The 24,348-nt window shown below is 40.8% G+C and overlaps 1 protein-coding gene across 11 annotated transcripts in view; it reads left to right on the top strand.

The window, feature by feature from the left end:
* Positions 1-788: 788 nt before the first annotated feature.
* Positions 789-24,348, top strand: part of PRRC2B (proline rich coiled-coil 2B) — a 97,552-nt gene continuing 73,992 nt past the window's right edge. For 7 of the 11 annotated variants that reach the window (XM_043988239.1, XM_043988235.1, XM_043988234.1 and 4 more), the window contains exon 1: positions 1,250-1,444. The gene's annotated coding sequence lies outside the window, so the exon portion shown is untranslated. Of the gene's footprint in view, positions 894-1,248; positions 1,445-1,841; positions 1,943-24,348 lie in introns of those variants that run through there. The other 4 variants (XM_043988236.1, XM_043988240.1, XM_043988230.1 and 1 more) reach the window with 3 other exon arrangements.

Below are 24,348 nucleotides of genomic sequence, written 5' to 3'. Positions count from 1 at the left end.
AATTAAGTGATTTGCCCATGGCCATATAGTAAGAAGCAACACTTGAACCCAGGTCTTTCTGATTCTAAGGCTTCCTTCCTACACTGTTGCTGTCCTGCCTTATTAGATAATATTTCTTATAGATTTTATATGTAACATAATTTGCACTTAAGTGGCAGCATGGTATAGTGGATAGAGGATGAGACTTGGAGGGAATCAAGAAATTGAGATGAGACTTAAAATCCTGTCCCTTCCTGAGTGACCTTGGCTGGGCAAGTCACTGCTGCTCTGAGTCTGTGTCCTCCTGTGTAAAACCAGAGGGTTGGATTAGCCCACCTTCGAGGTGCCTTCCAATTCTAAATCTATGTCCTATTTATTTCTACGGGCAACTTTCATTTTTTGCATATGTACACATCTCCCCAATAGGGGGTACATTTCTTGAGGTTAGGGACTGGTTTAAGTCTGATCTTACCAGCGTCTTTATGTGCTTAATAAATGCTTGTTGATTGCTAATTTAGCTGCGGAGGCATGAGGGAAGACCCCGAGAATAGGGACTTGAACCCACACCTCCGTGACTTCCCAGTCAGCCCTCCAAGTCCCTGGGCCAGGTTGCCTCTGCTACACCCACCCTACACAGAGTATCCAGTTGGTACCACTCCTACCATTCCGAGCTGTACCTATAATATATTAGATAATAGAGACCACACAGTCGCATCACATTCCACAACGCGACATATCACGGAGCGCGCAGGTTACGTGCGACATGTAACAACACACAACATTATTAATAACCGCAAACACAAAGATATAATTTTCCGGGAAGCTGCACTGGAAACGAGCTGGCTGAACGCATCATCGGAGCTCCGCCTGGCCAGCGGCCTGCTTGTGCACCCCGAGGCCGGGCGGGGGCGGGGGTGAGTCGAAGGGGCTGCCACTCCCCCCTTCCCCCCGCCCTTTCTTTCTCCTCCTTCTTTCTTGGGTTGAGACTGGAGTGAAAGGGGCGGGGCGGGCGGGCGCGCTGGCTCGGGTCTCTCGGGAGGCCCTGCAGGGGGCGCTGTCCAGGTTTCGAGGCCAGTGGCTGCGGGACGAGTGGCTCAATCCAGACAGACATACCAGACAGAAGGGCGGGCAGACAGACGGACAGACAGACGGGGATTGACAGGCGGGGAGGTGGGGGAACTGGAGGAGGAGGTGGAGGAGAAGGAGGAGGAGGGCAGGGGCGGGGGGCGGGGAGGAGGAGGAGGGGAGAGTGAGAGAAGGAGGCAAGCGAGGGAGGAGGGAGGCAGACATAGACACAGACCCGGGGACGGAGTTGGAGGAGGAGGAGGAGGAGGAGGAGGAGGAGGCTCGGGAGGCTCCGCCAGCGCCGCCGCCTCTCAATCCGCCGCCATCCTGCTGCCTGAGCGCCCCTCTCGCCCTCGGATTGGGATTTCTCGGCACTGTCGGACCCCCGGAACCAGACCAGGTGGCTATTTTGGGGCACAGGAGGGTACGCGGGGGTACGCGGCCGGGTTCTGGGGGGGGCGGGGAGGGGACCCGGGGAGCGCTAAGATGGAGCCCGAGCCTCGGAGCCACCGCCGACGCCGCCGCCGCCGCCGCTGCTGCAGCCGCCTTGATCCCGGCCCCGGCCCCGGCCCCGGCCCGGGCCCCAGCCCCAGTCCCGACCCCCAGCCCCAGTCCCGGCCCCAACCCTGGGGCCGAGCCGGGCCTCGGCCTCCTCTCCGGGCTTTTGTCTCTTCCCCGCCCTCACGCCAGGGGGAGGGGGCGCCGGGGGCGGGGTGACAGGGATAACAAGCGCGCCCCCCTTCCCCTTGCAGAGTGGGGGCTGGGAGAGCAAGCCCCCCCACCCCCGCACCACCGTGGGGTGGGAGCGACTGGGTCGAGCCAAGGCTCTTCTGCTCATTGTTTACACCGCCGTGACACCCCTCCAATTCCCGATCCAGTCGGAGTCTGAGGAGGCCAGGTCGGATTTGAATACCTTCCCCCCATTCTCTCTGGCCTTCCTAACCCCCCCCACCCCATCTTTCTCCCCAATTTTCTTTGCCTCCCCCGCAAAATTATTAACCCTCCTCTCTTTACTCGTTAATTATCTCTGTCTTCTCCCTCCCAATTCAACGATCTCATCCCTCCCCCGTTTACTTTTCCTCTTCACCCTTAAATTCTCTATGCTCCCCTTCTCTTTCGCCCCCCTTCCAATTCCCTTTGCTCACCCTTCTATTCCTTTCCCAATTATATTTATCTCTTCCTCCCACCCCCACCCCCCTCAGTTTTCTTATCCCCTGGAATGCTGGGGTCTAGGATTTCTGGGGAAGGGTGTGTGAATGTCCCCCTCCCCCAAATTCTTCCGAAAGGGCTGTGGACGGGGCCGGGCATAGTCTGAATCTTTGGCCTGAACACCCCTCCCCCAGTTTGCAATGGTGGTGGCTGTTTTTCCAACCAGATTTGTGAATCTGCGAGCTGCAGGGCCTCGGTCCCTCCCCCAACCTGCCCTTTTTCTCTCTGGCTCCCTGGTTGTAGGGCCGCAGGGGATGTGGATGTGTGTGTTTCTCTCTGTGTCTGTATATGTGGGTGGCTCTTTTTCTTCGAGGGGAGGGGGCAGAGGTACTTTCCCCCAATCCTTCCTAGCTAGTGTCTAGGGCTGGGCTTTTTTTTTTTTTTTTTCACCCCATTGTTTTGGACCTGCGTCCTGCGCTCTAGAGGGCTCAGTATATGTGTGTATATTCTTTTTAAAGCACTATCAGGCTTACGCTGGATATGATGATTTCATGATTTCCTGCAAACCCGTATATCTCTGATCCATTCACCCTCTTCCTTGCTTACCTCCTTCCCCACTTTCCCAAGTTAAAATGTCAGAAGGATGCAGACTACAAAACATTGCTGTTGAACACTCAAAGGATAGATTTTTTTTTCATATTTTTGAGATAGCCTTCCATTTTTATGCCAGTTTTTTTCTGTCTTTGAGAATTTGCATCATTGACGTTTTAAACAATCGCTTATATTTTTTGGTAACCTTGCTTGTTGTGAAGAGAGACCACCTGCTAGTGCAAGAAACAAGGTTTTTGCTGTCTCTGGTTTAGATGTCTGGAGATATGACTGGAAAAGGGACAGTCTAGTTTCCAGGTTCTTGGGTCCAGAAAAGGTGGGAGAAGTCTTTTTTCTTCTTATTTTTTGAGGCACCATTGAAATGGAATTTAATAGTCACCATTTTACTATCTCAGACCTCAGCTTCTGTGGTATTTGGATCTAGAAAGACAGAGAATATTAAATTCCATAGCAGTTCCTGGGGATAGTGGCTAGATTTCCCCATGTGTTTTAAGTGGAGTTGGTGGATGAGCTGTGATTATTGTTTTGTGCTGAAGGAGCAGGAGAGACTCAATATCTCCCAAAGATGAGTCTGTGTTGGAGTGGCAGGAACAAGGGGGTTATTTGGAAAAACAGTTTTAAAGGACTGTTACTAAAAAGATTTAATAATAAACAGGATGTAACTGTTCAGGGACCTGCCAGATGGCTTCCCTCCCCCCCCAACAAGAAACACAGTACTGTTGGAAATGCTTGCTTCTGATGGGTGAATTTGCCTTATAAGTAGGAAGGTGTGGTTTTATGTGCCAAGTGGTGAAAACCCACCTTTTAATATAAAGAAAAAGCTGCTTTTCAATAAAGATGAGCAGCTATATAATGGCAGAAGAGAGATATTTAAGAACTTTGAATTTAGTGGATAGAGCACTGGCCCTGGAGTCAGGAGTACCTGAGTTCAAATCCAGCCTCACGCTTGACACTTACTATCTGTGTGACCCTGGGCAAGTCACTTAATCCCAATTGCCTCACTAAAAAAAAAACAACAACAACAACAACAAAACCTTTGAATTTGTTGTTTACTAAATATATGGTTACCTAGGGCAAAACCTTCACCAGGTGTCAGTTTGTTTACAGAATTGTTGAAACTGTCCCATGAGAAATTGACTGTCATCCGGGTTTCTTATCGTGTACAGATAACAACAAATGGCCATCAATTTAACTTGGGTTTTGTGACCTTCTACTTTTAATGATTTGGGAAAGAATTTGCTGTATAACCAAATTAAAATGCAGCCTTCAGTGTATAGGATACAAGGAAGTGATCTTTGTTACTCTTAAGTAGCCCCGAATGCCACCTGTAGGGTCTAGCAATGCTTATAGCTGTGACTTGGAGACCTAGGACAAAAAGAGAGGAGAAGGAAAAAGAGGTATGGGAAAGCAGAAAAGGGTAGAGGTTGCAGAGAGAAAGAGGACAGCAACCTCTTTGTATGTGTTGAGCCATTAATGCTCCTTTTTTTTTTTTTTTTTTTTTTTTTTTAGTGAGGCAATTGGGGTTAAGTGACTTGCCCAGGGTCACACAGCTAGTAAGTGTTAAGTGTCTGAGGCCGGATTTGAACTCAGGTACTTCTGACTCCAGGGCCGGTGCTCTATCCACTGCGCCATCTAGCTGCCCCCAATGCTCCTTCTTCATTGAACACAGGCTAAAGTTTCAAAATAATTACCTCTTTGAACCTAAGGGTAGCATTTTGGAAATGTAGGGAACCTTGGAGGTCAATCTGGTCTAGTCCTTTCTATAGGTGTAGAAAAAACTCCACCTTTAATGACTCTGGTGCTGATTTATAGAAAGCATCAGGCTAGTAACTGCTTTAATGGTTAAAGCAGTAGTGGAGGCTGGCTCAGGAGGTTCTGGTGCTGAGTTTCCCACCAATAGAGAGGTCTTCTAATTTAGGCATTACAGTGCTGTGGCAGGAGTGCTGGATTTGGAGTCAGAACCTGGGTTCGCCTCTACTTGTGTGATGATGGGCCAGGCCTCAGTTTCCTCATCTGTAAAATGAGGAGTGGTTGTATTAGAAGACCATCTGAGGTCCCTTCTAGCTCAGAATCTATGAATGTTTGTTAGGGATATTGGAAAGAAGATTGCCATTCAGCTACAGGTTAGACTAAAGTATTTCCAAGGTTCTGGCCAATTCTGAGATTTTACCATTGTTGTTTTTATTCTTAGTATTTATGACAGTAATGACCTTGTTCACCTTGTAAACCCCCAGGGACTCAGCCTTTTGGGTTTATTGTACTTGGGGAGTGTTCACTAATTAATCCATTTGTTTTTTCCTCAGCTTCTCTCTTTTAAATTCACTCCTCCTGGGACAGAATATTTTCTTCTGCCAATCTTCTTGGTTGTTAGATCTGGCTGGAGCTCTTCACATTTATTTTCCCTGTTTATTTGTAATTTGAACTGTGTCATCCAAATGTCAATTGATGACATAGAAGCAAAAGGAGGATGGCTGTGTGGTGTAATGGGAAATGAATTCACTAGGCATTTATTAAGGGCCTACTATGTGCTAGACACTGTGCTAAGCTCTGGGGATACAAAGAAAATCAAAACAAAACAGAAAGAGCCCTTGCTCTCAAGGAGCTCACAATATAATGGGGAGTGGAGGGAAACGACATGCAAACAGCTATGTGCAAACAAGATATAACTAGGATAAATTGGAGAGATTCTCAGAGGGAAGGCACTATCACTAACTAAAAAGTTTGTAGAAGGTGGGCTTTTAGATGAGATTTGATGGAAGCCAAGAGGGAGGAGAGAATCCCAGGCATAGCATATAGCCCATCAGGAAATGGACTGTCTTGTGAGAAGAAGTGAAAAGGAGGCCAGTCACTGGATCTCAAAGTAAATGAAGGGAGTAAGGTGTAAGAAGACTTAAGGGTAGGAAGAAGCTAGGTTCAACTGACTTGAACAGAAGATGTTCTAATTGAACCTAGAGGCAAGAGGAAGCCATTGGAGTTTGTTGAATAAAAGAGTGACATGATCAGACTTGCACTTCGGGATCAGTTTGACAGATGAATAGGAGATGGGCTGGCTTGGGGGGAAATTTGAGGTAGGAAGGCCATCTTAGAGTCAGGAGACCTGGGTGCCTATCGCAGATCTGCTGGGTGATCTTGAACAAACCCCTTCCTCTTTCTGGGCCTTAGTTTCTTCATCTGTAAAATGTTTGACTACATGGTCTACAAGGTACTTTCCACCTCTGAAGTGCTGTGTCTAGATTGAAAAAAAGTATTGTTTTGACTTACTGGCCATACTTTGGCACCCAAATGAGAGTGAAATTTCCTTCCTAGAATTCCAAGCCGTTTTTCAGGAACCCTATTAGATAGCACTCTAGTCTACTGGTGGCAGAGAAATGGGGAGGGAAGGGGGAGAAAAGAGGGACCCAATTCTGAAACACAGTAGAAGACTGGAGATAGTATGCCTCTTGCCTAGACACTAAATGATTTGCTAAATAAGCCATGTAAACTATATTCTTGGAAATGATCAACAGAATGGTAGAATTTTTCTTGGTTACTTTGTCTTCTCTCTGTGCCTCAGTAACATCATCTCTGAAATGAGAGGCTTGGACAAGACGAATGAGTCTAGGGTACCCTAAGTTTGTACTTATTGGTTAGCATTTTTTCACACTCTTTTAGTTTGTGTCTATAGAAATCCAATTCTCTTTGTCCATGGGATATGGCAGTATTTGCAGGTTAATGGTCATCTTTTCATTTATCTGGGACCTAATTTATAGTCTTTTTCACTTTTCCTTCTGTCTTCAGAGAGTTGAAGTCTGATCACTTTTAGTCAGTCATTTTGGTGGTTGCTGCCTGCCTCCTAAAGTTATTATTATTATTATTTTGAAGAGCACAGTGGGAATGATGAGAAGAAAAAAATTTAACTTAATTGATCTTGCCGATTGGTTCTTTGAAGAGGGAAGATAAAACTTGTAAGAAATCCGCAATTTTTGAATGCCAGTTTAATTCATTTATCCATACTATCATTAATTCTGCTTACCATGGATAATTGAGAATTGAAGGTTTCCTGAGTAGTTTCTGTTTGTGCTCTTACAACTAGAGAGTTGTCGTTCCTGTGATACAAAGATGATGAGGTTTGCCTTCTGTCATCCTACATCTTATTCAGGTCCAAGTGAGGAAAAATAAAGTGTGAGGAATGGAGAGTCTGAAAATGCAGGGAAAGTAGAATGTCAGGAATGGCAAGTCAGAACTAGTTTGAGAATGGGACTGGTTGCCTTTTGCTTTGCTTTTTTTTGTTGTTGTTTGTTTTTATTTTGGTTATCGGTACATTTCCTCCCAGATTTTGACTCCTTTTTCAACAAAAGATTATTTTATTATTCATTTAAGAATGTTAATAGCAGTAGGCCCTAAAAGGACTTTTAATTATTCCACCCATTTAAGATTGAACATTCCTGTTTGATTTCTTTCCATATCTCATACTTTTCTTTTGTTAGTCATATATATGTATTTCCAAATTGGCAGTGATTCTCATTTACTTTGAATGCTTTATTTTGATTTCACTGAATTAGATTGCCTTGATTGTATTTGAAAACAACAAAAGTTGCCTTTAAAAATATGTCTATTGGACTTGCATATAACTGAATCTTGTATTTAAAATTTTTTTCAAAAAAATTTCCTCAAAGTATGGAATAATTGTACTTTCTTCTTTTATGATATCCTGAGTTTTGACTTGATTTTTTCATTGAAATTTCTGTGTGGACTTTACTGTGAATCTTTTAGGAGCCTTATGTCTGTGGTGGTTGGGAAAGGAAGAAGAGTAAGAAATGAGAACTGATGAACTGTATTGCTTGAAAGAAAATTATTTTTGAAAAAAAGATGTTAGGCATAAAACAAAACCCTGTAGTTTTTCTTGGTATTGCACACCATTGGGAGCTTGCAGACCTGGGCTTTTGCTACCAATGATATCACTGTTTATAACTGTGGGTAACACTTGGGAGTTCTTAACCCACTGAGGTACATAGAGATTTACTCTAGTGACTTTGAGACAGGGATTGTAAATCTTAAGATTTGGGTTTTGTCCAGTTCTTAAGCTGTGCTTATTAGCTTTCGATGTGGCCTGATAAACACCCCCCTAACTGAGGCTTTGGGGCTCTGTGTCCTCCTGTGTAAAAAAGTGCTAGGAGAGACATTGGTTTATGAAACATTGGTTTCATATGTAGTAAGACATTTATACGGTTTATGTGGAGTTGTTTGTATTATTTTTTTTTCCTGTCAGGGCAATACTTGTCTGGTATTGGGGGGGGGGGTTAAATTAAATGTTGTGTCCTGTTTACTGACTTTTAAAAATTCATAATGATGGGGCAGCTAGATGGCACAGTGGATAGAGCACCGGCCCTGGAGTCAGGAGTACCTGAGTTCAAATCCGGCCTCAGACACTTAATACTTACTAGCTGTGTGACCCTGGGCAAGTCACTTAACCCCAATTGCCTCACTAAAAATAAAAAAAAAAATTCATAATGATAACTGTAGACTTTCTTGTCTTTTCTTTTCACAGGTTTTTGTTGTTGTTGTGGTTGTGGTTGTTCATTTGTCTTTGTAGTGTCGTGCAGTTCTCTTACTTATGCTACCATTTTTTCTTCAGTCTTATAACTTTCCTCTCAAGCCCAGATAACATGAGATCTTGTATTAGGGGCTCATAGTGTTACTTCAAAAACATTATAGAGTGAGGTGCAAACTGGAAATGAGCAATTATAGGAAATTACATGCCAGATTCTGAAATAATAAAAAATATGTTTCTCAGCAAAAATTAGAAATTTGTTTACCCCCCAAAAGAACCAACCCATAGATTTTTGTGCTTACCAGAGAGCAGGGAGTTACTCTAAGGGAGAATGCTGTCTATATGTTCTGGCCAGCAGCAGTCCAAGGATTTGAGTAGTGAGTAGACTGGGTAATTAATTGCTTTGGCCTCAGAAAACCATAGCTGGAACTCTTCACATGCTGCTGACCCATCTCTTTGTGCAGAACATTTGCAATTATCTATGCTGGCCCAACTGGAAAAAGGATTATGGTTTTTCTATGTAGTGCATAGAGTTTCCAGGCAAGTTCTGTTTTGATACAGAATGTAGAGCTGCTTTGTTCTAGACAGAACAAAGTCCAACCTGGCAAGTTAATTCTGTATTACAGTCTTAGAATGTGTCCAACCTGGAAAATTAATCCTGTATTCCCGCTTTGTGGTGGTGGGTGTGACCTGTTGGTTTATTAAATAGAATGTGTATTTTGAAACAGTTTGCAAGAGTGGAATGTCTTGATTTGTATAGTCTGCCTATGGACTTTAAAACTGAATGGCATTTTGGATTATTTGGATTCAAGTAAGTAGTTGATGAGATGAAAATAATTGTTAGAAGAGTATAGATTGTCACGGTCAGTCTCCTGTGTTTTTAGTTTATTCCTTGATCATTTTGGGTGTGAACATTTTGTAGAGGTGTTGCAGCAATAATTAGCCCCTGTGGTTTCCTGCTGCAGAAATTGAAATAGGAGTTGCTCTATGCTTCTCTTTATATGAGGACTAGAGATGAAATTATAGAGATTTGTCAGATATACATTGGGTTTAATTTTTTAGTATTAAATAAAATGGTGGTTCTTGGGATAGATGTTTTCTCCATGGCTTTTAGAAACCAAAGCCTGGCAGAGGAAATTGAGATACCGCTTCTGTTCTGAGATTTCATGCAATCCCTATGGAAATGGCTGTTAGGCTCTTGTGTTGCATTAGTGTGTTGTTTTGTTGCTGTTAATGTTTCTTATTATTGGAGTGGAATTTATTTGGTGACTGATCCCTTGTTTATATCTCCCAAGTTAATGGTACAATCCTTCAAGCCATTTGTTTTCTGTGCTATATAATAGATCACTACTTAGTCATTTTAATCATGCTAATGCTTGTGTTGCTTGCTTATCTTCTCCCCCCCCCCCCCAATACTTCTTCAAGATCAGGAATAAGTTGATTTCTTTAAAGTGACTTCAGAAATTAAATAGCCTGAGTGCTATTTAATTAGGTAAAGGCAGGAAGGATTTAAGTTCCTTAAAGATGAGAGCTATAGAAAGTAGAAATTGTTATGATAGTATGGTGCTGGTGGGGAGGAAAGGGCCTTTGTTAGTCTCTGCCTAGAGAGAATTCTTTTTAACAGTTTGTGGAGGCTCTGTTTTTATTTGATTTTGTTCTACGTGAATGGTTATACATGATAGTCCAAAGATCAGTCCCAGAATATAAATGGGAAAATTGTTTCTTAATTTTTTTTTTTGGTTATTGTTGATTAGATGCTAGAATTGAGGCCTTAGTTGGTAGAAACAGACAAATTTAAACTCCAGATTTGGTGTGCTTAATGTTGGTGCTCCCCTTCTTTTGGGATAGGGGGAATGGGATGGAGGGCACTACTATTAAGTTGAAGGGATAATCTTCTCCTTTTTCCGCTTAATAGCCCCAAATGGAAATATAGCAAATGTCTCTTCCATATAGCAAGGATCCATGCTCCCTTACGGAATTTTTGTTCATGCCTTCTTAGCTAGAGGATTTATCAACAGTGTATATGAAAGAATGTAGACTATGCTGCAGTTAGTTCTTTTTGTTTGTTTGTTTGTTTTGTTTTTGCAGGGCAATGAGGATTAAGTGATTTGCCCAGGGTCACACAGCTAGTAAGTGTCAAGTGTCTGAGGCAGGATTTGAACTCAGGTCCTCCTGAATCCAGGGCCAGTGCTTTATCCACTGCGCCACCTAGCTGCCTCCTACAGTTAGTTCTTAAGTTAAGCCCAGGCCAGAACATGAGAAGGGAAGGACAAGCAAACTTCTAGCCTTTCTTAACACTGGTGGCTATTGATGAAATGCTCTCTCCTCTTCATCTGTTGCATTGCTACCCATCCTTTAAAGCCCTACTGAAATGCCATCTCCATGAAGCCCAGACCTCCTCTGTCCTTAATAGGATTAATAAGGACCTTTCCCCTCATACTTTACACAGCACTTTGGTAACTCTCATTTGTACTTACCATGTAATACCATGTATTAAAACTATCTGTGCTAGTAGTGTCTCTTACTTACCATAGTGCCTTAAACACAGGAGGTATGTTACAAATGCTCGTATACGGGGGCAGCTAGATGGCCCAATGGATAAAGCACCAGCCCTGGATTCAGGAGGACCTGAGTTCAAATATGGCCTCAGAGACTTGACACTTACTAGCTGTGTGACCCTGGACAAGTCACTTAACCCCCATTGCCCCACAAACAAACACAGCAAAACAAAACGCTCGCATTTTATTGCAGGAAGGTAGGATGAGGATAGGGAGGGCTTGTACCTGTGGTGTCACTGATATAAGGACCTCCTGAGGTAGGAAACTCCCTCTCCCAATACAAGTTGGTATCATCCATGCACCTTAGTCTGAGAGTTGTCTCGACTGGTAAGAAGTTAAGTAACTTACTTAAGGGTCACTGCCATGTCAGTGGCAGGACTTGGACTCAAGTCTTTTGTGCTTCCAAGGGCAGCTTTCTAACCATTATACAATGCTGCTTCTTGTGGTAAGGTTTCAATCAGAATTGCTAATCTCATTGAGGCTATTTTTAAGGATTGATATGTCGTTAATTGTCCCCAGTCTGTTTCATTGTAGCCTTGATTCCAAATTCCTCTCTGAGTGTAATTTTCTCTCCAGTGAAATTGTCTTGTATTTCATCTGATAGAAATCTCCTGGTTATGTCTGTTAGTCTGAACTTGAACAAAAGACTAACTACTCGAATCCAGATAACCCCAAAGGCTTTTCAGTTATTACAGACCACAAGAACTATGGATGTCTGTAAGTGTTGCCAGTAAATTTATGTGTGAAAGCTCCTAATGTTGGACTATTTGTTTATGGTTTCTTGGTAGTGCCAGTAATGCTCTTTTTGATCTTCAGGGGGGAAAAAGTCCTTTGCTATTCTTTTTGGAAAGGCTATCTTTTAATATGCTGTTATGGTAGGATAACATAGGAGGAGTGCTGAATATAGCTGATTAAATAGCTTTGTTCCCCAGCACCCTGAAAATCTTTCTGTATTGTATTGTATAATCATAGTGTATTGACCTCAGAATCTGAATACATTGGTTTTAGCCTTAGCTTTGCCATAAAATTGTATGATCTTAGGGAAGTTATCTTTTCCCTCCCCCTCCCACACACACCTTAGTTTTTTACTTTAAAATGAAAGTTTTCTACTAGAGTATTTTGAAGTCTTGTCATATTCTAAAAAAGCTGATGATCTATGGGTTCCAACAAATGTTGTATTTGGCGGAGCTTCTAAATAGAAGGTTTTATTGTTGGGGGCAAGAGGATTTGTAGGCAATTGATACTTAGTGCTCGATCTCTCTATATGTATGTGTATATATACAGATACACATATATACACTCACACACATATATGTATAACTGTACAAGAAGATTAGTACCAAGTGATTTTTTGTTTGTTTATTCTTAGTGACTCATGAAGGGACTTCCAAGGGAAAGGATGGAGGAGATGGAGTATGACTTGTGTTGGTAGAGAGTACAGATACTGGTGAAATTAGTGATTTGTTGGAGGGATGTTTGTATAATTTTGGATCAGACCTTTGATTTCATTGATATAAGGAACTCCAGGTGAGGGGACCCTCTTCCAGTTCAGATTATGACCTCCTTTGCAGTTTATCATCTTAGAGCATTGACTGAAGCTCTGAAAGGTTCAAGGACTTGAAACAGGAGCTTCTTGGTTCTAAGGCCTATTTTTTTTTTAGCCACTCCTTCATATTGCCTTTCACATAGACATATATAATGCTGGCAAATCCTCCCATGTTTTCCTTTATCCCCCCAGTCACCAGTCATTATGATGACCTTAGCAAGCTTGTGGTCTTGGAATGCAGCCATTGTGATAGAGATTGGAGGACATTTGGGTCCCCACCCCCCGCCTTTTTTTTTTTATTCTCTCTGTTACATGAAACATGGTATTTATTATCTGTTTGGTGACTCTGTGACTGTAATTATGCAAACTAGACCAGGTTTCCTACTGGAACCATGTGCTGGGGCAGGGGTAGAGTATAGATGACAGTAAATATTTAGCTTCTGTTATAGTATTTTGAGTTTACTGGAGATGAATTCAAATTCAACACATTAATTAAGTAGTTATAGTAGCTGACATTTTTATACTCTATTAAAGTTGGCAAAGCACTTTACATATATTTTCTCATTTGACCCTCACAACAATATTCTGATGTTTAGTGACTTGCCAAGTGTCGGTCACACAGCTATTAAGTATCTGTGTTGAGAATCAACTTAAATCTTCCTGACTTCAAGTTAGGCTCTTTAATCGTGATAACAAGCTGCCTCTATTATATGTAACCCACTAAATTAGGAATAGAGGGATAAAAATGACTCTCCTCAGGAAGCTTACATTCCTGTAGGCAGCTGGAATAGGGATGTATTTAATTTATGGTGTCCTTATTCTTTGCTTCTCCTGCTGGTACACATTGGACCCATCTCCCAATAACAGTAGTTGACATTTATTTCTATAGTGTTGTAAAGTTAACAGAGTGCTTTATAATATATTCTCTTATTTGATTCCCATAGTTGCTAGGAAGATGTGCATAGGTAATATATTCTTATTTTGTATGTGGAAAGGAAGATTTCATGAGGTGACTTATCCAAAATAATAGAGATAGGGGCAGCTAGGTGGCGCAGTGGATAGAGCATCGGCCCTGGATTCAGGAGGACCTGAGTTCAAATCCGGCCTTAACACTTAACTAGCTGTGTGACCCTAGGCAAGTCACAACCCCAATTGCCTCACACACACACACACACACACACACACACACACACACACGACAAACAAAGAAACAAAATAATAGAGATAGTAAATATCAGAGGCAAGATTTAGCCAAGGTCTCGCCTGACTCCAACTTCAGCATTGATTCTACTACACCAGCTGCTTCATATGATCAAAGATTTAGAGTTGAAGAGAGTTTAGATTAGCTAAGTGGCTCAGTGGATAGAGTGCTGGGCCCCTAGTCAGGAAGACTTGTTCAAATCTAGCCTCAGACACTTATTCACTCTCGGACCCTGGGCAAGTCACTTATCTGCTTTGTATCTTGGTTTCATTATTTGTAAAATGGGGATAATGATAGCTTCCAGGGTTGTTATGAGAATCTATTGAAATAATAATTATAAAGTGCTTAGCACAGTGCCTGGCAACATAGTAAGTGCTGTATAAATGTTAGTTATTATTATTATTATTAGTTGAAAGGGAACCCCAAAGGTCTTCCAGAGAAACTCCTTTATTTAATTGAAGAGGAACCTGAGTACCAGAAAGGTGAATTGTCCAAGGTCAAACAGGTAGCAAGTAATACAAATCTTGGGGGGGGGGCAATGAGGGTTAAGTGACTTGCCCAGGGCCACACAGCTAGTAAGTGTCAAGTGTCTGAGGCCTGATTTGAACTCAGGTCCTCCTGAATCCAGTTGCTTTATCCACTACACCTAGCTGCGGGTCTTCCTGCCCCCCAGTCTTACACTTGATTCTCCTTCAAGCACTCAGATCCAGCCACACCAGACTACTTGCTGTTCTTCTGACTGGACATTCCTCTGTGCCTTTGCACTGATTATCCCACAGGCCTCTGAGACTTCTTAGTTTTCCTTCAAGACTCATCTTAGCTCTCACCTTCTACTGGAGGTTTTCCCCTCTGAGATTATCTTCCATTTACTCTCCTTTCTTTCTTTCTTATATGTACTTAATTATTTTCATCTATTGTTCCCCCACTAGACAGTGAGTTCCTTGAGGGTGTGTCTGTTTTTTACCTTGCTATATATTCCCCAGTGCTAGGGCAGCCCTTTGAATGTTGTGCTTGCTTGATAAATGCCATGCTCTGTTGGCTGTTGACTCTGAAAGCAAATCCAGTATTATTTCTACTCCACCAAAGCTGCTTCTGTGTCTTTTCTTTTATTATGAATGTGGAGTTTACTTATGTAATGCGTTTAAACTCCATCCAGGAGTCCTTTCCATTTGAGTGGGGTTTCTTAGCCTGTCTAGGGAATGGAAATGGAAGCCTGATGAATTGTTTCTTTACTATAGCCCTTTCTAAGTTATTGGAAGAGGTTAATTCTAGGTTGGAGTGTGGCTTCTTGCTAAGAAATTATCTTGGGGGGCTTTTGTGCCCTGCTGTTCAAAGTTTGCCAGCTTCTGAATTTCAGCTGTACTTGTGTGGCCCATGGAGGAGTTGCTACAGGTAGGGGTGGGGGGCTCAGAATGAAATGCCTTTTAAAGAAGTTTGTAGGGAAAGGGATGTGTCCTGTATCCCATTCTAGGCATTAGCTGCTGAAGTGCTTTGACTCCCTGGGTAATTCATTTAATTAAACATCAGTGGTTCTATTACACTCAGGCATTTATAAATATATGGGATTATCAGGCTACTTTTTTCCCTTCTCTATTTTAGAGATACTTTACAAAGGACTTCCCTATACTAATCTGCTTCCCCATCCCCTACCCCCCATTCCTTTAGTATAAACAAAAGCTCAGGCCCTAGTTAGTCTTCATTATTTGGGCAAATCCAGAATTTCTGAGCTCTTTTTTTCTTTTTTAATATGAACTAGCAGATCTGAACTGCCAGATTAGATCTGAATTTTGTTTTGGTCCAACATTAATGGCTCATTGTTACAGTGCATTGTTGATCTGGTTACAAGGGACAGTCCAGTAGTAATGTTATCTCCAATTTTTTTTCAATCCTTGTCTTGTTCATGTAATAGTCTTTTATAATAAAGAGCACCCAGTTATCTGGTCTTTACACAAAATCATTCTCACTTGCTAATTCATTATACAAGTTAAAATATTCAGGCAAAGAAGACCTTGGTGTGTCTATTTCATGGTTACCCTTTAGATAGCCAGTATCAAATATTTCAGGTAACCTATCAGAACAGAATAACGCAAAAAGAGCCAAGAAGTAGTAGTGGCGATGGAGGTGTTTGTATTTAACATACTCCATTTAAAATTTTTTTTTTTTTTAGTGAGGCAATTGGGGTTAAGCGACTTGCCCAGGGTCACATAGCTAGTAAGTGTTAAGTGTCTGAGGCCAGACCTGAACTCAGGTACTCCTGAATCCAGGGCCGGTGCTCTATCCACTGTGCCACCTAGCTGCCCCAACATACTCCATTTTCACTGGCTTCCCAGTCATTCTTCCTTCCAATCTATCATCCTCATAGCTGCTAAAATAATCTTCTGACCATCAATCAGTTGAGCATTTATTAAATGCTTAATACATGCCAGGCACTGTACTAAATTGCTAGAGATACAAAGAAAGGCAGGGACAGTCTCTACCTCCACAAGCTTACATTCTAGCAGGTCACACAACATGTATATGAAGATGTAGTTATTCCTGCTATAATGTTTTTTTTGGGGGGGGGCAGGGCACTGAGGGTTTAGTGACTTAACCAGGGTCACACAACTAGTAAGTGTCAAGTGTTTGAGTCCAGAGTTGAACTCAGGTCCTCCTGAATCCAGGGCCCATGCTTTATCCATTGCGACACCTAGTTGTCCCTATAATGCTTGTTTTGAAAAAGAGACTTTGTGCTAATGCAGTTGCTATATTACAAAATAATTTGAGCAGGCAAACCAAATTTCTTGTTTATGTGGATTTCCTCCTGAGAACTCAGAAAACTGCATCCAGCTGAAGCAAGCCTCAGAGAAATACTTCTTGAGCATCTATCGGCTACCTCCGTTTACTCTGTGTATTATCCTATAAGGTTGTGTAATACTACTTCAGAATAACTATAAGTCACAAGTAAACTTCAGGTCTTTTTGGAGATGGGAAGTAACATATTATATATTTTCAGGTCCCGTAGGAGGTATAGGTGGGAGGGTCACACAACTAGTAAGTGTCTAAGCCTGGATTTAAACTTGGGTCTTTCTGACTCCATGCCCAGTGCTGTATCCACTGGGCCACCTTGCTGCCATTGAGTAGCCCTTAATAAATGATTTTTGGATTAAATCACTAAATTAACTGCCTATTCATAGAAAAGATAAGCTAGGAGTTCTTAACAGACTGAGAGTGTATTTCCTATCAATAAAATATTCTCATTAAGTTCATTCTCTTAATGCCTTACACCTAGTAAATCTTCAGTGGTTGTTGAATTATTAAATTAGAACAAGTCATAGCCATACACCCATTAATGGGTATAAACTGGTGAGGAGGGAGGTTGTTTTTAGCAGTGAGATAAAAGGAACATAGATAGTATTATAAATTTAGAACTGGATGGGACTTTGGACTTATAGATGAGGAAACAGAGCTTGAGAGGTTAAGTAGACTTGTTCAAGATTGATCGAATAGGTAGTGTTGGAGGCAAGATTGAAACCTAGATCCTTTGACTCTAAATTCAAAGTCACATAGTGAGGGGGCAGCTAGGTGGCGCAGTGGATAGAGCACCGGCCCTGGATTCAGGAGTACCTGAGTTCAAATGCGACCTCAGACACTTAACACTTACTAGCTGTGTGACCCTGGGCAAGTCACTTAACCCCAATTGCCTCACTAAAAAAAAAAAAGTCACATAGTGAGGTAGTTACCTATCTTGGTGCTAGAACCTGGGTCTTTTGGCTCCTTATGTGTTGTTTTTTGGGGAAGCCAATTTCAGGCTTAAATCTTACATAACAAAAACTAACAAGCAAATATTCTCACCATACCACCCCCCAAAAGGAAAAAAACAACACCCTACAACAAATACACAAATTTTACACTGGCCATGGCCAAAAAATGTGTCTCTGACTCTGCATATTTAGCCTGTTATCTATCTCTGTCAGGAGATGAGCAACATTCTCAATCATCAGTCTTCTAGAATTATGGTTGATCAGAGTTTTTCAAGTCTTTCTGAATTTTTTTTTTTACAGTGTTGTTATAATATAAATTATTCTCCTGGGTCTGCTCATTTCACTTTGCATCAATTGCATGCCCACATTATATGAGTTAGTAAGTCTGTCCCCAATTCATCACCTTTTCTTCCCCAATATCACTTTTTTTGACCTTTTGCTTTCTTTTAAAATAAAACATAACAAAGAATTATTAGGGCTCTCCATTTTATTTGACTCCTTTTGTGACCACTGCTGACGGTATCATTCTTGGGGTATACTTATGTAATCCCTACCCACTCCCATTAAAATGCAGACACTTGATCCTTAATGGCTTTCCCTTACTTTTTGTGTTTCTATTAAGTTCCATGTGTATATTTCAGAGTTTCTACTAATTTCTGTTGTTTTCATCAGGAATGCTTGAAATTCCTGTATTTCATTAAAGGTACATTTTTTTCCCCTGTAGGATTATATTCTGTTTTGCAGTGTAAATTATTCTTGGTTTTAAACTTTTTGGAAAATCTTATTCCACGATTCTTTTTAATGATAGCTACTAAATCTTGTGCGATCCTGATTATGCCTCCTCTTGAACCTTTTTTCCCTATCTACTTAGAGTATTTTTCCTTTAACCTGGAAATTCTGAATTAGGTCTATTATGTTCCTTAGAGTTTTCATTCTGGGGTTTCTTTCAGGAGGTGACTGGTGGAATCTATTTTCAGTTTGCTCTCCTGTTCTAATAAGATCTGAGCACTTGTCTTTTATAATCTCTTGAAATATGTCCAAGCTTTTTTTGGGTTGGGGGGGAGCTTTCAGGTAGTCAGGTAGATTCTCAAATTATTTCTGTTTTGCAAGTCACCTGTTTTTGATATGAGGTACTTCACTTTTTGTTCTATTTTCCCCATATTTTTGCCATTGTTTTAATATTTGTTGTTTCATGGAGTCATTAATTTCTATTTGATCCATTCTAGTTTCCAGGAACTCTTGTTACTTGGGTAGGTTTTGTATTTTGTGTTCTTATGAGAGACTTCATCTATAGTTCATATTTCTAATTCTTCTGGCACTTTCATTTCATTTATAATTTTTAAATGTTTTAAAAACTTGTATAATTTCTCTTAGGAATTCTAAGTAATCTTGTGGGCAAATTGTGTGTGTACCTGCTTAGGCTGATGTTGTTTGGCTTGAAGCTTTGCTCGTGGGTGTTTTGGAGTTAATCTTCTCTTTTGAGTTTGTGTCTTGACCATCCCTGGCTTTATAAAAGCTTTTTACATAGCTATTAATCTTTGTTTCCTAATTCTCTCAGAGATCTTCTCTAGGCAGCCAGACCTTGTTAGCCTAGTTGGGAATTCTGGGGGCTCAATTTATGATCCCAGTCCTTCTGGCAGACAGCTTAGTCTGCTACCCCTTTGCTGCTTTCCTTGGGCAGGGGACTGTGGCCACAATGTACTGTGGCTAAGTCTTAGGGTTCTGGGTGCTGTCTACATTTTTCGGTCCCTCTGAAAGACCCCATGTTATTGACCTGATCAGCTATCAAAGACTCTGCACTGCTGGCTTGGGCCAGGGCTGAGGCCTAGTTCAACTGGTTACCCCTGTACTGCTGGTGTGGCTCTGGCCTCAGAGTCCAACCTCTCAATCCCTGTGGGAAACCTCTTGATTCTGGCCTCAGCAAGGGGTTGAGTCACAGATCAGGGTTGGGTATCCCTATGCTATAGGCCTAGTTCAGGGCTCCTTTCCGTATAGGTCAAATGAGTGATCTTGGACTGGAAATACAAACCACTGTAGTTTCTCCTTTTGATTTCCCAATCAGTACTTGGTCAAGTATTCTTAGATGATTTTGATTATTGTTGGAGGGAGGTGGGCTCTATTGCTTCTTCTTATTCCGCCATATTGGCTGGTCTCTTCTCCTCCAGGGTTTCTGATCAATTCTATGTGAACTAGAGTCTAGACTCTAGGGAAGGATCTTAAAATCTAGCCCAAGCCTGGGGTGTGGGGGTGGGAAAAAGAGGGAAATTTTGATGAAACTGTGATAGTTGTGGCTATTATATCATTGAGGGATTTGGCAAAGGGTTTCTCATCAGTAGCCATTGCTTGATGCTGGAAGAGTATCATTTATGCCTACATGAATCCCCCAAAGTGGGTAAGAGTTATCTACTATGACATGTTTTGGTGGTTCTTTGTTAGGACTTGAATAGGAATATATGCCCCCAGGAAGGTCAATAAATCAATCATTGTTTCAGTGTCCCGTAGCAGGGAGTCACCGCCCACCACTATTTCATTTCTTCTTTCTTTGATCCTTGGTAGTTAGATGATCTCTCATGTTATCTATCACCTATGGATGGAGCCACATCATTGTTCTTTGGAGGACACCCAGATACTTCTTCTGTAGAGATTTCAGCCCTTTCCTCTTTGGAAAGAACCTGTTTTCATAAAAGGGAAGAGAGTCTACAAATTATAATCTAGTGAGTTTAACTTTGGTTCCTGACAAAATTTTAGAAAGTATTAAAGGGATGATTTGTCATTTTCAAAGGCAGTGATAGCTAAGAGCTAGCCAGCTTGTTCTTATCAAGCATAATTTTGTCAATCTAACCTTTTAAATTTTTTTATGCTAAACTCAACAGGAAAAAACTAGGGACAACACTCCCAAGTGCAGCCCAAACAGATTAAAATGTACTTGGGAAATATTTAATATAAATAAGTTCAGGAAGTTTTTGAAAAAAATATCTCATGGCCCTGAGAGAAGAGATGAAGAAACAAATGCACTTTCTTCCTTTCTTTGGAGAGATGAGGACCTGTAAGTTAGTTATAAAGTTAGTTGATTTTATTAATCTGCTTTTCTTTGTTGAGAGGGAGGATTGATGTGTTGTGTGGGGGTTGGGAATGGTCATACATGGAAATGACTTAAGATAAAAAAATTTTTTTTAAAGTAATATCTCTTGCTGTCTTTGTGAATAAGATGTAGAAATACAGACTAAATAGGGGACAGCTAGGTGGTGCAGTGGATAAGACACCAGCCCTGGATTCAGGAAAAGAAGAAGAAGGAGAAGGAGAAGAAAAGAAATACAGACTAAATAAGTAGTGTCAAATTAAAATGGAAACAGGGTCCACTAAACAGCACATAAGGATCCTTGTGGGCAGCTTAGACTTAGAAAACCACACATTAACATTATCTATATTCTGTTCTATTTTTACTTATATTGTTAAATTTTCCCAATTACATTCTAATTTGTTCAGACTGTACTTGGGCACTTGGGAGTGTTCTGGGCAGCTGTGGATGTTTGATACCTCTAGCCTGAATGATCATAGAAGTATTAATTTCAGAGTTGGAAGGCGCCTTTGTAGCCATCTAATTCATTACATAACAGAAAAAAAAATCCCTTCTACAAATACCTGACAAGTAGCTATGGAGCCTTTGAGTTGAACACAATTACTGAGGCTTACCTTATCCTGGGAAGCTATGTTTCTCTTAGTTCTAACCCAGATCTCATTAGCTTTTTGGACTGCCACATATCACTTGTAACTCATTATGCTCATGAAGTCTATCAAAGCCCCTAGATCTTTTTAAAAAAAAAATTTTTTTTTTTTACCACTTAATTTTCAAAATAAAAGGCTTTGTATTTATCTAGTTTGGTGCTTTTGGGGGAAAAAATCTGCTGTGATTGTTTTCTCTCCCTACATTTATATAACACTTTACATATACATATATAGAACAGTGTTATATTTCCATAGCACTTTAAAGTTTGAATGTTAATTCAGATTTTTAAAATAATTTTTTGTTTTTATGTAATCTACATTTCCCACTGTATTTCTTCCTCTTTCTTCCAACCATTCCTTAGAATAAAGAAGAAAGAAATAAGGGAAAAGGTTTAGCAAAACCATTTATATCTGATATATCAGTGTTCTGTGCTCATGCTCCCCTATATCAGCAAAGAAGGGGGGAGATCTTTTATATCTCTTCTTTGGGGCTATAATTTCATAGCATTTAGTTTCAGTTCATTATTGTTGTTCTTTCATTAACATTGTTGTAGTCATTTTGTATATTATTTTCTTGGTTCTACTTAGCTTTATATCAGTTCATGTATATCATCATTCCACGATCTCTGTAATCACCATATTCATCAGCATAGTAGCACTCCATTACATTTAGCCATTTTCCAGTCAGTGGATATCTATTTTGTTTCCAGATCATTGCTACCATCAAAAGTGATGCTATAAATATTTTGATGTATATGAAGCCTTTAATTTTTCATTGACCTCCTTGGGGTATACATGCCTATTAGTGAAAACTTAGCGTCAAAAGGTGTGGACAGTTGAGTCTCTTTCTTTGCATAATTCCAAATTGCTTTCCAGAATGACTGGATCGATTAATTCACAATTCCACCAGTAATGCATATGTGCCTGTCTTTCCACAAGCCTCTCCAACACTGACTGTCCCTTTTTTTTCCTTATCTGCCAATTTGCCCACAGATCTTTTTGCAAACTGTTGTCTAATTTTATCTTGTAGGAGGATCAGGGGATAGTAGATTTAAAGCTAGAATGAACCAGAGAGGGTTGTAGAAGAACCTAACTACTAAAAGAAACAAACCCAGAGCGATGAAGTAACTTGCCTAAAATTACAGGGACAAAAGTGAATGAATGAATGAAATGGAATAAAATGAAATTACAGGGGTAGTACATGGCAGAGCCAGGTCCTCCAGAGCTCTCTCATGCCAGGGCTCTTTTACCCATTCTATACTTGTGAAGTCAGTTTTTTTTTTTGTTTTGTTTTTGCGGGGCAATGGGGGTTAAGTGACTTGCCCAGGGTCACACAGCTAGTAAGTGTCAAGTGTCTGAGGCCGGATTTGAACTCAGGTACTCCTGAATCCAGGGCCGGTGCTTTATCCACTGTGCCACCTAGCCGCCCCGTGAAGTCAATTTTTAAAACTCAAATGTAAGACTTCACATGTATCCCTGATTGCATTTCATCTTCATTAGATGTTTGTGAGGATCTTTTGGATCCTAACTGTCAAGTATACTAGCTCTTCTTTCTGACAACAGGTTTGTCAGCACCATGATAGTACAATTAGGTGAATTTGGAACTAGTTGACAGTGAACATATCCAAAGAGGAGCAATGTCATTTAAATGGAAGTGTCTCTAGTGGATTGCCTTACTCTCCTGTTGTTGGCCTTGTGATGCTTACTATTTTTATTGCTGGCTTGGATTAAGTCATAGATGAAATATTTATCAAATTTGCAGGAGATAGTAAACTTTGTATCGTTCCAATTTTAGTATATGAACTGCCGAAGTGAGCACGACAATAAACTTTGAAAGGATAGCTAGTACACTAGATGAAAGAATTAGGATCCAAAAGATGACTAGACTATTGGACCAAATCCATAAAGATGAAATTTAATATGAATAAATATAAAACCTTATATTTTGGTTTTTAAAAATCAATTTCAGTTTGCATTAAAAAGATTTTGGGATTTTAGTATACTAAAAACTCAATAATATGAGTCATCAGTGTAACATGGCAGCCAAAATACTTAATTGGATCTTTTTGTTGCATTAATAGAAAGACAAAGGGTCCCAAAATGAGGAAGATGATAGTCCTTTTGTATTTTACCCATCGAACCATATCTTCAGTATCTTTAGTTCTAGCTAAAACATTTTAGGAACTGTGCATTCACTATCTGGAGCATGAATAGAGAGGTTAATGAAGAAATTGGAGATCATTACATGCATTGCCAGGTAATGCCAATCACTACATCAGTTGCAGGGAATGGAAGATGTTCAGTTTAGAGAAGAGGAGACTTTGGGGAAACATGATATCTGTCTTGAAGAATTTGAAGGGCTGTTACCTAGAAGAGAAAATAATGGAAGGAGATACTGGATTTGGATCCAAGAGGACTGTGTTCAGATCTTCTATATGATCTCATATGAGTTGATCTCATCTCTAAAAGAGAGACAAATTGAACTAAATGACTTCCAAGGTGTCTTCCAGTTTAAATTTATGTATGAATGCTTTTCAATAGACTCCTTGAATACCTGAGACACTACCAAGGGTCATTTTTGTTACCTGAGACTTTGGTGAGAAGATTGCCCTACTGTTCCTTTGCCCCTGCCCCTGCCCCCACCTTTTAAAAAAAAGTATACTTTTTCATTCCCTTAATAATTACTAAGCGCCAGATATGTGCCCCACACTGTGGGCTCTGGGGATACAAAGATGAAAATAAAACAAGCCCATTAATCACAGGGTCTTACATAATACTAGAAAACAGCATGGATGCAGATAAGTAAATACAAGATATATACAAAGGGAATACAGTGTTACTTCCTGGGGGAAGACCACCACCACCAACTAGTGAGAGATCAGAATAGGCACACAGTAGTACAGATTGAGAGCTAGAAGGGACATAAAAATTACTTGATCAAGGGAACATAGGTAGTAAGCATCAGAGGCAGAATTCAAATACAGATCCTCTGGCTCCAGAGTTAAAACTTATTCTACTGTATTACATTGGCTCCTGTAGGAAGGAACGCTTGAGCAGGCCCTTGAAGGAAGGAAGGAAGCTAAGAGTTCTTCAAGATGGAGATGAGGAGAGACAACATTCTAGGTGTGGGGAGGGAAGGGGGTGGGGGGGAGAGACTGCAAAAAAGTACATGGAGTTGGAAGATGAAAGATGGACCAGTTTGATCATAAAGTAGGTGAAAGAATTGCCATTGTGCAAAAGGTGGG

The sequence above is a fragment of the Dromiciops gliroides genome, chromosome 2 (genome assembly GCF_019393635.1).
Source record: "Dromiciops gliroides isolate mDroGli1 chromosome 2, mDroGli1.pri, whole genome shotgun sequence".
Taxonomy (NCBI): domain Eukaryota; kingdom Metazoa; phylum Chordata; class Mammalia; order Microbiotheria; family Microbiotheriidae; genus Dromiciops; species Dromiciops gliroides.
This window is presented reverse-complemented; position numbering and strand designations above follow the sequence as displayed.